The sequence below is a fragment of the Macaca mulatta genome, chromosome 1 (assembly GCF_049350105.2).
Source record: "Macaca mulatta isolate MMU2019108-1 chromosome 1, T2T-MMU8v2.0, whole genome shotgun sequence".
Classification (NCBI taxonomy): domain Eukaryota; kingdom Metazoa; phylum Chordata; class Mammalia; order Primates; family Cercopithecidae; genus Macaca; species Macaca mulatta.
Window position 1 is genome coordinate 159117109 of NC_133406.1, and position 14104 is coordinate 159131212.

General features: G+C 38.8%; 1 long non-coding RNA gene across 1 annotated transcript in view; it reads right to left on the reverse strand.

Moving 5' to 3' along the window:
* The window catches only part of LOC144338484 (uncharacterized), a 272687-nt gene that overhangs the window by 127121 nt on the left and 131462 nt on the right, over positions 1 to 14104 (reverse strand). Inside the window, exon 3 of the long non-coding RNA XR_013412699.1 lies at positions 5874 to 5942. This is a non-coding gene — a long non-coding RNA (uncharacterized LOC144338484). The remainder of the gene's footprint in view (positions 1 to 5873; positions 5943 to 14104) is intronic.

The following is a 14104-nucleotide window of genomic DNA, read 5'->3' on the forward strand; positions in this document are numbered from 1 at the left end:
GGGGACTCTAAGTCATAAGCATTGGGTCTGTTTTATTAACACTATAGCTTTCCCTTTACTTCCCGGAAAAAACACATATAATGCTTTTACTTTTCATAATTCACTTGCTTGCTCAAATATTCATTGATTTTTCTGAATCTGTAGCCCATCTGCTTGCAAAACATTCACTGACTTCATGGGACTAAATAATAAGTATTGGTTGATGTTAATGTACGTACATGCAATAAAACTGTCAACTCAGTCATCTTCCTGGTATCTGAGCATATAACAAAAGCATCACTAGACAGTGAGACAGCACTGTGAGAAAGGTAGTGTACATAATGGAAAGAGCACAGCCTTTGGCCTCAGAGAGATGTGGGTTCAAATCCTGGCTCTGCCGCTTGCTACTTGTTAATTTCATCAAAGTAAATTTCTCTGCCTATTTCTTTATCTTTAGACTGGGGTCAATACTTTCTTCTAATATGAATTTTGTGAGAATTAAATGACATATAATAAATTAAAGCATATAATAGAATGGCAGGTACACAATAAACTCTCAGTACCTAATAGTAGTATGATTATTTTCATTGGCATACTCATCAGTTTTCAACACAATGCAAATTAACGTTTCAAAACCAATATCAAGTTTGGGTTTTCCTTCTGTGAGTCAAATTTTGGATTATTAATAAGAAAATGATCTCATTTCTTTCTCAGATGGCAAATGGTTTATTCTTAGACCTAGGTATGGACTCATCTATACTCTCCAGTCTCTCTCTGTTAAAGTCACTGGTACCAGCTTTCTCAACTGGTTCACTTTGAGCCTGGTTAGAAACCAAAAGAAAGCAACTTGATGGATTAACAGGGAGAACTAGGGAAACTGAGCCATTGGAGGTGGAGTGCTTATGCTTGATAAGCCTCAGAAACTCTGGTTTTCTATTCAGAGAAATGGGATTACTCATACAGCTTTGCACACAAGACCAACATTTGGGTCTTAAAAGCCATAACTGAGCCAAGCACAGTGTCTCATGCCTGTAATCACAACACTTTGGGAGGCTGAAATGGGAAGATGGCTTCAGCCCAGGAGTTCGAGACCAGCCTGGGCAGCATGGTGAAACCTTGTCTCTACAAAAAATACAAAAATGGTGGTACATGCCTGTAGTCCCAGCTACTTGGGAGGCTAAGGTGGAAGGATCACTTGACCCTGGAAGGTCAGGGCTGCAGTGACCTGTGATTGCATCACCTCACTCCAGCCTGGGTGACAGAGTGAGACCCTGTCTCAATAATAAATAAATAAAGTAAAACAAATAAAGGCCATAATTCAACTGTTGTAATTGTAGTTCTCTCTGAAGTGAATGAATTTTTTCCACTCATCCTGAAATTCTCACTGCTGCTATATAAGAAGAAAGCTTCAGACTCTGGCCACACTGGGGATTTTCGTGGGATGCCTATCGGCACTTTCACTGAATGTGCAAGAGTGAAAGACTTCCTAGGATTCACCTGTCTTCATAGTGAATTACCCAGCCCCTTGCGTTATACCTTTGTCTTACTTTTAGCGATCAAACAGCATATTACACAGACCCTGGATAACATAAATCCATAGTATCACTGTTTATTTAGCCCCCCAAAGCACTATGTATCCAAAGTATTCATTATTAAAACCACATCTTTGATGCCACTTATTCCATCAGAATTCCTATAAAATTCATAATTTATTATACTGAAGGGAACATATATGTATACTTTTTCTGGTGCTAATATTTAGTTTTGTATATGGTTAATTTTACTTCTATAAACAAACTGCAAAGTATAGGGGTCACACTTTATCTTCTTTTCATATTGTGGGAAAGTTTTGGAGGTAATACAGACCTTCCCCCAGTGAAATTAGTTAAATGATAAGAAAAAAAGTCTCCAAATATCTAGTGGGTAAGAATAAAAGTTAAACTTAGCTTAGACTTTTTTTGTGACTTAAAAACTTTTGTGGAATATGAGGAGGGTCCAATTTAAACTAACCCTTTCATTGTTTTTGTTTGTTTTTGTTTTTGTTTTTGTTTTTTTTGAGACGGAGTCTCGCTCTGTCGCCCAGGCTGAAGTGCAGTGGCCGGATCTCAGCTCACTGCAAGCTCCGCCTCCCGGGTTCACGCCATTCTCCTGCCTCAGCCTCCCGAGTAGCTGGGACTACAGGCGCCCGCCACCTCGCCCGGCTAGTTTTTTTTTTTTGTATTTTTAGTAGAGACGGGGTTTCACCGTGTTAGCCAGGATGGTCTCGATCTCCTGACCTCGTGATCCACCCGTCTCGGCCTCCCAAAGTGCTGGGATTACAGGCTTGAGCCACCGCGCCGGCCTTGTTTTTGTTTTTTTAATAGAGACAGAGTTTTGCCATGTTGCCCACGCATGTCTCTAACTCCTGGGGTCAAGTGATCCTCCTGCTTTGATATCCCAAAGTGCTAGATTATAGGGATGAGCCACCACACCTGGTCACGATTCCTAAAATGATGAGATCGGGGGTGTAGAAGCTGTATTATTTCATTCTCACATTGCTATAAAGAAATATCTGAGACAGGGTAATTTATAAAGAAAAGAGGTTTGGCCGGGTGTGGTGGCTCACGCCTGCAATCCCAGCACTTTAGGAGGCTGAAGTAGATGGATCACCTGAGGTCAGGAGTTCGAGATCAGCCCGTTCAAAATGGTGAAACCCTGTCTCTACTAAAAATACAAAAATTAGCTGGATGTGGTGGTGAATACCTGTAATCCCAGCTACTTTGGAGGCTGAGACAGGAGAATCACTTGAACCCTGGAGGCTGAGGTTGCAGTATGTAGAGATTAAGCCACTGTACTCCAGCCTGGGCCACAGAGCAAGACTCTGTCTCAAAAAAAAAAAAAAAGGTTTAATTGGCTCATGGTTCCGCAGGCTGTATAGGAATCATGGCAGGATCTTCTTCTGGGGAGGCCTAAACTTACAATCATGGTGGAAGGTGACGGGAAAGCACGCCACCTTACATGGCCAGAGCAGGAGGAAGAGAGAGACAGGAGAGGTGCCACAGACTTTTAAACAACCAGATCTCTTGCGAATGGTATCAGGGGAACAGCACCAAAGAGAGGGTGCTACCCCCATGGTCAGATCACCTCCCACCAGGCCCCACCTCCAACATTGGGGATTACAATTGAACATGAGATTTGGATGGGGACACAGATACAAACCGTATGAGAGGCATAGGCATACATGTAAGGAAAGACAAATAGCAGAATGTTAATTTGTGCATGTTAAAAACTGCTAACCATTTTTGTTGCTTGGAAGTTTTTTTTTCTAAAAATCAGCCTTTTTCTTTGAGGTCCCTTCATCCATTTCTTCAAATTGTACATCAAAAATTTCAGTCAGAGAGATGCTAATTACTCAAGATGACTCAGGAAGTTCACATGCAGATTTGGGACTAGAGCCCAAAAATGCAGTCCCCGCCATGGATTTTAAACAGTGACAGTTTCCTGAAATGCTGGTTATAGGTAGTAGACATTACCCATTTATGCTTCTTGCACTATCATAGAAAATAAAGTTTATTTATATCACAAAGATGCCGGAGAAATTATGCCGAAATATTTTAACATAAAACAATTCTGAATTTCTGAAGTATTACCCTGAAGCACTCTCTTAATATCTAATATTATCCCTTCCACAGTAACTGTTACTTGCCTTGCTCCAATATATTATACACTTTTAAGATCTACTATGTTTACTGAATTATATTTTTAAAACAAGGAAAAGAAAAAAAATTCACATAGGAATCATCATAGGGAATGGTATCTATTGTAACAACTTTTTTCTTTCAATAAATAACCGATTATTAATACATGCTCTTCACGATATTACTTCTACTTTGCCAACATTTGCCCCTTTAAATGATTTTAACAGTAAAATTTACTGTTGACTAGTATAAAAATTATAATAGTATGGTTAATTGTAAAAAGATCTAACTTCAGTTTAGGTCTTATATCTCATTCTCATTAATAGTTTTTTGAGTAGCTCAGCAGATAACTCATTTAAACTTTAACATGCCATTTTCCACATTTTAGTTATTAAAAGAAAATATAGCTATAATAAATTATAGCATTTGTAATAAATACCTAAATTACATATAATAAATGATATCTCTACTTATGTCAAAATATCAATTTCACATATTTTCATCTTTAATATTACCTTTGGAAATAGAAGAGTGATATATCACTATGTAAATGTAAATAGGATAGTGACTGATTACGTTTTGAAGATGAGAAAACTAGGTCAGAGAATAGTTAATGACCAATTTTGGATTAAACCCAGGTGTTCCAGGGCTGTATAAGCCATCCCTGGGTGTTATTTTCTTTTCTCTAATTTGTTACCTTACTTCTGAAAGAAAACTAGGGGATGGTAGAATTGAGAAATATGTTTTTGCTAGTAGAGGAGAGGGAAATCCCATGATTTAACACCATGGTAATGTTTCTTAGAAGAGAAGGATGAACATGAGTGGCAACATGGATTATTGGCAAATCTACTGGCAGATGAAGTCATTAGCCCTATATAGGCTCATTAAGTGCTAATAGTGATCATAATCATCCGTTTGTGATTTGGAAGAACTGTGCCTGCATCCCCCTGAAAGGCTTTTTGTTTTGTAGGTTCCTTTTTATTCTGCTTCCTGAAACTCTATGCCAATTGATGTTTGCATGTTTCTGAAATGGTGACAAGCCTTGTAATTGATTCTCCAACTATGCTGTGCTGTGCGCCGAGCTGGCAGGCACCCCACTTTCAGGTCACTTTACACGTCACACCACCTAGAGAGAGCCAGGAACCCATTCAAAGGGCAATGGGATGCCAATTATTTTCTTTCCTGGCATTTACGTGAAAATATAGGAGAGAGCCTGCTAAAATGGAATTGAGAGTTTGGTTCCCTTAATAATTCCTATAGCCTCCAAGTTGGTGGACTATGGAAGAATTCAGAACCTGAAGCAAGTAAGGTGAGGAGGTTGAAAATAGAGATTTAGTCAAACAATCCGTAAAGTGAGGAGATAAAAAAATAGAGCTTTGTGAAACCAGCAAATTTAGTGCTTACTAGGTGCCAGGCAATATTTGCAGCATTTTACATCTACTAATTTGTTTATGCTATGCCACAACTCCTGAAAGTAGATATGACAACTTATCCCATTTTGCAAATAAGAAATGTGGAGCCAACAGCCACATAGCTGGTAAATGACAGAATCACACTTTGAATTTAGGTTGGCTCTGAAAGCTAGGCTTTTAATCATTTTGCTATAGGTGGAATTAAAGATTCTGTATGAGTCCACTTTAATATAGAATTCATAGCTTCTAGGAATGTATAATTACTTAGTAATAACCAGGAAAGCAAATTATGACTATGATTCAGAGAAATAGAAATGTGAGGCCATCCTCTCTAAATCCCTTCATCCCACACTTCCTCATCTAACACCACCACAGGATATTTTGTACCTTATCCTACTTCTACAAAGGAATGCATCCTAATAATTTCTGGCTTCATTTATGAAAATAGCAACTTTAATTGATCTCTACTTGCCTATGTAATTTGTGATGTCCAAGAATACTCCAAGGCAGAAAAATGCCTAAGACCACTAGCATAATTTTGTAAGAAATCTAGATAGGTAGACAGCCAGTCTTAAGCAACATACAACGAATAACCCGACCCATGGAGAGAGGTAACCCATTCGTGTAGTTTCTTCTTCTCTCATCTCCACCCAGGATCATGATTTTATCTTCCACGTTTAATAAAAGATCATCCAATATCAGAACTTAGAAAACTGCCAATAGATAAAGCAAATACATTTAGGCAGTGCTTGAATTCATAACATAATTGAAGCTATTATGTCTTATTTCGAAATTAATCATTTACCTTATGAGTCTATGTAGGCTCCATACTCTTCAGAACCATTTGTGAAGTTTAGAGTAAGTGTTCTGTAACCTAGAAGGGAGACAAATCCACAGTTCAAATTCAGCATGAAAATATTATCAATGAAATTGAAAATGCATTAGCATGTGCATTTTTTTTTTATTAGATTCAAATGATGAAGGCATTTACCAATTTGCAGATACAGAGAGAACAGAATTTAGGTGAGATGGATATTAGCGCTTGTGTCCCTGTGTTTTAAGTATCAGCTCAGACAAAAAAGCGAAAAGATCTAAAATGATTCCTGGAACTGAACAATGTGACTGAACCCAGAGGGGGGAGCAGGCTGCCACCCACCTGGGGAGACGGGTTAATAAAAAGATCAATTGCACTCTTATCTTGTTAGTTATTAGACAGCCCATTGATGCCACCTGCTTACTTTAAATGTAAACGTGCAGGCCAACCATTGGAAAGCTGCCACCATTCTTCGGAACCCTGTTTCTTTCTGGTTTAGTGATAGGAGTGAAAAGGCCAAACTCTGACCCTTAGGAACTGAGCATCTGTTCCTCCAGCAAACGCAGATGTGAGGGCAAATCAGAACGCAAATCTTTACAGGCAGAATAAATGAATAGACCAAAATATGAGTAGTTTATAGAGTTAATATCAACACAAACTGAAAAAAAATTTTACATGTAAAAACATAAAATGACTCAGGGGATTTACTCTCCTGTTAGGTAATTACATCCCTTAGATCTGCAGTGGCCATATATTAAATATACTTTTTGTTTGTTTGCTTTACTGGTCTTTGTGAACCACTGACTCTTTTTCAGTAGTCAATTGTTCTTTCCCAAAGTATAAGGAAAGGTTTACCTGTCTCGCATTAGTATCAGTTGCCACTGATTAAAAGGTTCAAAGGTTAATGTTACATATTTCCTAAGGCAAAGTAAATACCTGCTCACCATTGGTAAAAAGGGATTATTATACATTGGCAACCACTATTGTCTACTTCTCTCGGCTTCTGCAAACTCCAGCTACAAGTGGGTCTCCGGGCCTTTCCTTGTTCTCTGACACTGCCTACCTGGGCATCAGATAGACGCCTGATAAGAACACTCCAGATCATCCCACCTTTGTAGCAGATAAATACCTATTTTTTCTTTTAACAAAATGAGTGTATTAATTTATCTCATTTACTTTTATAGTATACATATTTATTATTTATTGATTATTACTATCAAGCAATATTTGGCTAACAAGGAGTATCTTTCTACCTGCTTTGAGCATTCCTATTCTAGTAAAAAATATTTTGCAAGCAATAAAATACTAATTTAGGGTAGGAATGGTGAGATGCAGCAATCAGTTACAATTTCTCAAAGCAGTGAGATGGTGAAGCTAACTTGTGGCATGTTGACTCTTTACTACTCTCCTGCTCATTTTACATTCCAAAAGTCAAAATATTATATGTAGGTTCTGAATGCTTAAAATGTATTCCTAACTAAGCAGTGTGTAGGTGGCTGGATTTCTATTAGTGGGTTTCAAACCAGCAATAGAAAATTAGGCACTGTCTCTGACCTAAAATAGGAATAAGGTTAATCAAGATATGACTACCTATTGAAAATATCATTCAGTAACTTTTTTTGGTTGTTTGTTTTGAGGTGGAGTTTCACTCTTGTTGCCCAGGCTGGATTGTAATGGCATGATCTTGGCTCACTGCAACTTCCGCCTCCTGGGTTCAAGCGATTCTCCTGCCTCAGCCTCCTGAGTAGCTGGGATTACAGGTGCCTGCCACCATGACTTGCTAATTTTTTGTATTTTTAGTAGAAATGGGGTTTCACCATGTTGACCAGGCTACTCTCGAACTCTTGACCACAGGTGATCCACCCACCTTGTCCTCCCAAAGTGCTGGGATTACAGAAGTAAGCCACCATGCCCGACCACCATTCAGTAAACTTTTAAACAGCAGAATTCCCAGATAGGCTAACCATTTATACATTTATACATTTGAGAGTATAGATTAGTTATTAGTTGTTTCTTGAATTCAAAGAGTTTGTAAAGAATATGCATTTCTTACACTTGGTTACATGTTTAAATTACTACTGAGAGAGCAAGAGAGTAGGTTTTTGGAGACCAGTAATTTTTAGTTTGTCAGCATACTGTAAGTTTGACATGAATTGAAACAGGGTAAAAAACTACCTTGTGAATGCAAGGAATAGCCTTTGCTATCTATCAGATTTGTGAGTGAGGCTGTGAAAACTGGTCTTAAAATGGTAGATGGGAAATTGACCTATTTTCTTCTACAATGTGACCTTCCTGTCCTACTCTTCTGAGGGCTCATGGATAGGTCCTTGTTCTTGGCAAATCAGCATCAAAATGACAGTCATTGGATGCAGTCCAAAGCAAATCTGACTAATACTGAATTGTGCTCCTGAGTACCATGTTTTATTGTGAAGGTCCAACATAACTATAAAGGTTCCATGACAGGTAACAAACGAAAATTTCCTAGATAGACTCTTTTAGGTTTCACACCGCTCTTGGTTAATTAAGTACATTTATAGCTGGGGATAAAACCTTAGGCTATGGTTGAAAATGCTCAAAAAATAAAGTAGCCTTTCAGTTGTTTTCTTGCCAATTTCTTTATTTCATGATTAGGTAATAGATGTAATATTAACATTTCAAATAAATGGTGAACATTTTATTGTGTAATCTTGTGAAAGAGGGATATTTTCATTTATAATAAAAAAGCTCATCTTTGTACGAGGAATTAACACTGGCTATCTAACTATGTCCGTTTTAAGGAGACAAAGGTAATTGAGTAATAGTTGATTTTTGAAGTGGTGGTTATAGCTTTTGAACTGATAGCCAGACTTCTTTTAAAAAGGGCTTTATGTTTGAAAATGAAGCATTCGAAGAATTTTTAATATTTTCTAAAGAGCTTAGATACATTCGTAAGGTTAAATGAATAGCATAATGAATAATTCCAGCATTTTTGGAAGTTGAGGAGGGAGGATTGCTTGAGCCCAGGAGTCACAGACTAGCCTGGGGAACATAGTGAGACTCCGTCTCTATAACAAATGTAAAAATTAACCAGGCATGGTAGTGTGCATCTATAGTCTCAGCTACTCGAGGCTGAGGTGAGAAGATAGATCACTTGAGCCCAGGAGGTCCTGCAGTGAGCTATGATCGCACTACCGCACGCCAGCCTGGGCAACACAGTGAGACCCTGTCTCAAAAAAAAATGGAATATTCTAGTCTGGGAGTGGTGGCTCATGCCTGTAATCCCAGCACTTTGGGAGGCCAAGGCAGGCGGATCACGAGGTCAGGAGTTCGAGACCAGCCTGGCCAACATAGTGAAACCCTGTCTCTACTAAAAATACAAAAAATTACCTGGGCATGGTGGCACACGCCTGTAATCCCAGCTACTCGGGAGGCTGAGGACTGAGGCAGGAGAATCACTTGAACCTGGGAGGTGGAGGTTGCAGTGAGCCAAGATTGCGACATTATACTCCAGCCCGGGTGACAATGCGAGACTCTGTCTCAAAAAACAAACAAACAAAAAAGCCCCCAAACAAACAAACAAACAAAAATTGAATATTCAGTGTGGGCTAGAACTTTCATAGAAGTAAGTTTGTACTCTTAATTGAGGCCTTGTATTCTGGGATGGGGATATTAGACATTAGGTAATCGATTAGGAACACTGATGATGTTTGAGCAGGGAGTAAATTAACCAGAAATCCAATTTAGGTAGATGAAGTGTATGCACTATAGATCAAAACAAGGGCTGAAAATGGATTTATTCAATAATTAACCTAGCAAATAATTTTATCAATATTTAAAATTTAATAGTACTATTTTCAGTAACAATAAGCCATATTAATAATATGCCATGTTCATACTATAATAATATTTAATAATAGTACTAAATTTACTAGTAACTAGTACTAAGAAGTACTATTAGGTGCTGAGGCTACAGAGGTGAACTAGTTGGTAAAAGTCTCTGATGTCATGGAGGGAAGACACAAAACATCACACAAACAGGGATAGAGAGAGCGGGGAGAAAAAAACATGTGTTATGAATGTCTAACTCTAGAAGAATGCTTCTTGTTATGTTTAAGCTTAGTCTAAAACTGTGAGGAAGATAGTAGGCTGTTGTTACAGTCCAGACAAGAAAAAGATTAATGAGAACCTAGGCTAGGCAGTAGCAGTGGGAATTAGAAGGAAGAAAAAGATGCAAGAGGTATTTCAGAGGCAATCAATAGGAATTGGCAATTGCTGAGACGTGCAGTAAGGGAGAAGGAAGAGACATAGATAAATTAGAAACTTTGAGCCTCACAAAAGAAATTGGGTTGCTATTAACAGAAATATGGATGTCAAAAGAAAGAACTAGTCTGACGGGTAATGAATTTGGGTGTGGTGCATTGTGTTTGATGTGTCAAGAAGTGTCTTGGAGATGGCAGTAAGTAGCTGGAACTGTAGGATTATAAATTAGCGGAGAAACTAGAGCTAGAAATTTTGGCATCCTTCTAATGGATAGGGTAGTTAAAATCTGTGGGATTGTCTAAATTCACCAAACATAAGGAAGCCTGAGAGTCTCCATAAAGGTGGGAATTCTGGGAAATGGCATAATTAGGAGAAAGCTCAACCAGAGTTAAGGCGAGTAGGAATAATGTCCAACAGTTAAGTACTGATTCCTATGCAATCATCCTGCACAGAGCACTTCACAGAAGCTAATTTACTTGATTTTCACAATGTCTAGGAAGTAGTGATAGCTACAGGAGGCAGCCAAATGCTTAGGGGTGGGTACCCAGTGAAACCCCGTCTTCAAGCCGAAGACAGTTTAAAGCCTGAAAGCCAAGCTACAAGTTAAATCATCAGACTGTGTTAAGAACTTGTCTTCCTGTTTGACGTGCTTTCTCCTGGTTGATCCTCACCCTTCACCTATTTTACATATACCTACCCTTTCCTAATTGGTTTTCTACACTGTCATGCCCACCTTTGAGTGGTATCTTCGCTTTAGCCTTTTTTGCATATTGACAAACCAGTCAGCATGCACTCCCCATCCTGTGCCTTTAAAGACCACAGACTCAGTTGGTAGAGGAGGAGACGGCCTGACTTTGGGAAAGAGACAGGCTTTTAGAACCATTTTCATTGCTCAACAAAATTCTCTGCCTTCCCCATCCCCATGTGACCTCATTCTTCTTGGACACCGGACAATAGCTCAGGACCCAATGAGTGCGGGTACCAAGAAAGGCTGTCACACCATCAGCGGCAGAGGGCAGCCACCTCACACGATGAGGCAAGGGGCCAACTGAGTTGCTAACACAGTGCCGTCTGTGAATGGCACAACTAAAGGAGCACTGTAAAACCTCCTCTGGGGTTTCGGAGTTGTGGGCAACCTCACATGGGTACTGCTGCATTCCCCTCAAGGCGACACACCTGACCTGGCCATGGGCCCTACACAGAGTTTGCTCCTGTGTCGGCACCCGGAGCGGCCAGATTCTGCACTCACTTGTTCATGTGCTCCCTCCTGCAAGGGGTCGACCTTGGCCTGCCTAATAGAGGGAGTATCCCTGCCGCGAGTCCAGTGAAGGGGCTGAGAAAATCCTGCATCAGTAGGTTTTGTTATTAACTCTACTTCCTAAATTAGGAATAAGAGGGACAGAAAGATTGCTAAGGTCACACAGCCCAGAAGTGGTGGAGTCAGGATTCAAATGTATAGTGCTCTGCCTCAGAGTTCCCATATTTACCAACCATGCTGTAATACCTCTTGGGTAGAATGAGTGACTTTGAACAATAGGAGTTTGCTGTTAATAAGACAGAAACCCTACAAATTAAAGTTAGTGGTTAGGCTTGCAAAGCGGTTTTCCATGGGCACAGAGTTAAACTTGGCAGTGATAACAACACATGAGAAAACATGAATGAAAAACAGGGTTTTGATACTAAGCAAACGACTATGTGCAGTATAATTTTGTTACACTTGGACAAGTACAAAAGGTTCTCTGGGAGTTTTATGGGAGGTAAAGGGAGTTTCTATCAGCAAAGTCTACTTTGAGAAAGTGACATTTAAACAGAGACCTAAATAATGGGTAGGAGTTAGCAGGGCAAAGAGGGAAAAGAAGAACACTCCAGATTTGAGGGCCCTTAGGCAGATGGAACTTGGGGATTCAAGGAGTTTAAAGAAATCTGGGGCAATGATAAGGGAAAAAACACCCTAAGGATTTTGGACTTTATCCTAAAAGTAATAGAAATATATTGAAGTGTATTAAGCAGGAAAATGACAAATTATGCCTCAGAGAGTTTAAACTGCCCAAGTTCATATAGCTACTAATTGAGCCGAAAGGAAACCCAGGTCATTCTTGCTACAAAGTCCTTTCTTCACCAAACCATGTTACTGTCCAGGGCTGAGCTGCAAAATGTTTACTGATCAGCTCTCTGGGGAAAAAAAGCACTGATTTGTAGCATTTTCTGATATGGTGGTTTAAATACTATACTTGGTATTATTTACTGATATTCATCATATTAGGTGCTAATATGAAGTCACAGAATGCAGAATCGGGAAGAGAAAGTCTATATTGTACCGTTATGTGGTATTTCAAACGTGTTGATATAATGGATAAAAACACCCTCAGCAACACAGAAAATAATACAATGTGCTAGAATAATTAGGAAGTGATGAATGTGTGTATTTATTACCTTTGTTTTAAATGTAATTGTTTAATTCTAAATTTATGTAATGTATTTATTAATAGTGGTTCTCTGGGGGAACAAACAGCTTGCCAAATTCCTGAAAATTTAATAATGGGATCTCCTGAGCAGGTATAAGTTGGAGCCAGAACTCCGTTGTTACCATCTCAAAGAGCGATTTTTGGGGTGTACGTTTTTATCATACTGCTTTGTTTTGGGAGATGGTTCCAGGAATCTTAGATAAAAGCTTGCTCGTGTCTTTCTACACATTTCATTGTGTTGATCATGGGGCATATTCAGTGAGAAGGAATGGATACAGCTTTTTTTTTTCTTTTTTTCCCCCCTAAACAGGCTGAGAATAAAGAGAGAGGGGAACTCCCGGGAGGCAACGCTATACAATGGCCTCCGTGGGGACATGGGTGACTAATAGCAGGCATTTGTGGCCCACTCCTCATCTTTGCGTTCAGACAGTCGGGAGTGCAAGTTTCTGATTTCAAATACAAGTTTATAACTTGAATCAAAGCTAAATTTATATTCTCTGTACACATTAACTTTCAGTTCTATTATTGTCATGCAACCTCCTCTTTAGGAAAACCACTGGACCCTAAAATAAAATGTTCAGAAACATGCAAATGAAAGCAGCTTAAGCTCTCAGACTTTGGCAGTGTTACTTGAGTTTTACTGTGGCCTCAGAAGGGACAGTCATAATATTTTTCTGGCTGTCTTGTCTTGATTTATAATTTGAATCTCCATAAATGATAATAGAGAGGGCAATTATCAAAGAAATGGAAAGGGCAATTATCATTGAATTGAAAACACATCACACATCCAACAGGATGAATGACTGAGCTAAAAACAGATTTTGTGGATCTTGCAACTGCTCCAAAAGAACTTAATGGAAGAACTTCATCTCCCCACCTCCTCCAATTAACCAGATGACTTTGGATCTATTTTTCTTTTTTTTCCTGGGATGATAACACAAAGCCTGTTAATCTAATCTGCCTGAAGACTGACACTACTTAGGACATGTAAATTTATGAGACTAAACCAGTTGCTGTTTGCCTAGTGTGAAAAAAAGCTTTCCTTTTTTTTGTAAAAACAGTAGAGAAAAATTAGTTCTCTTGTTTGTACATTTGTGATTTCAGGAGACTGCAGACACCCGTCTCATCTGTTCTTAACCTTCATGATGAATCTTTTTAAGTGAGGCAGAAACAGCAATTTTGTTCATGAGGTTAAATAATAGACTGGATAGTGAAATTCCCCTAAAAGACTTTTGTGTTGGTTGGATAAATTGAACAAATTACAATTCAAACTGTAGGCATTAGTTATCATTACTACAAATATGAAAGAAAAAAGGTAAATGTTTATGAACACATTTTGTTGAGAATTCTTGCCGTCCGGATTTACTATTGTAAGGAGTGGAATTATAGACATTCTCTGGAAGGGGTAAGGTGTGGAAAGAAAAAAGGAAAACCCCAAATCACTTTTGTCAGCACTTCTGTATAGGAAAAATAGCTGTGGCATGAATGCCAATACCGTATCTGCTAAAGAGATGAAGC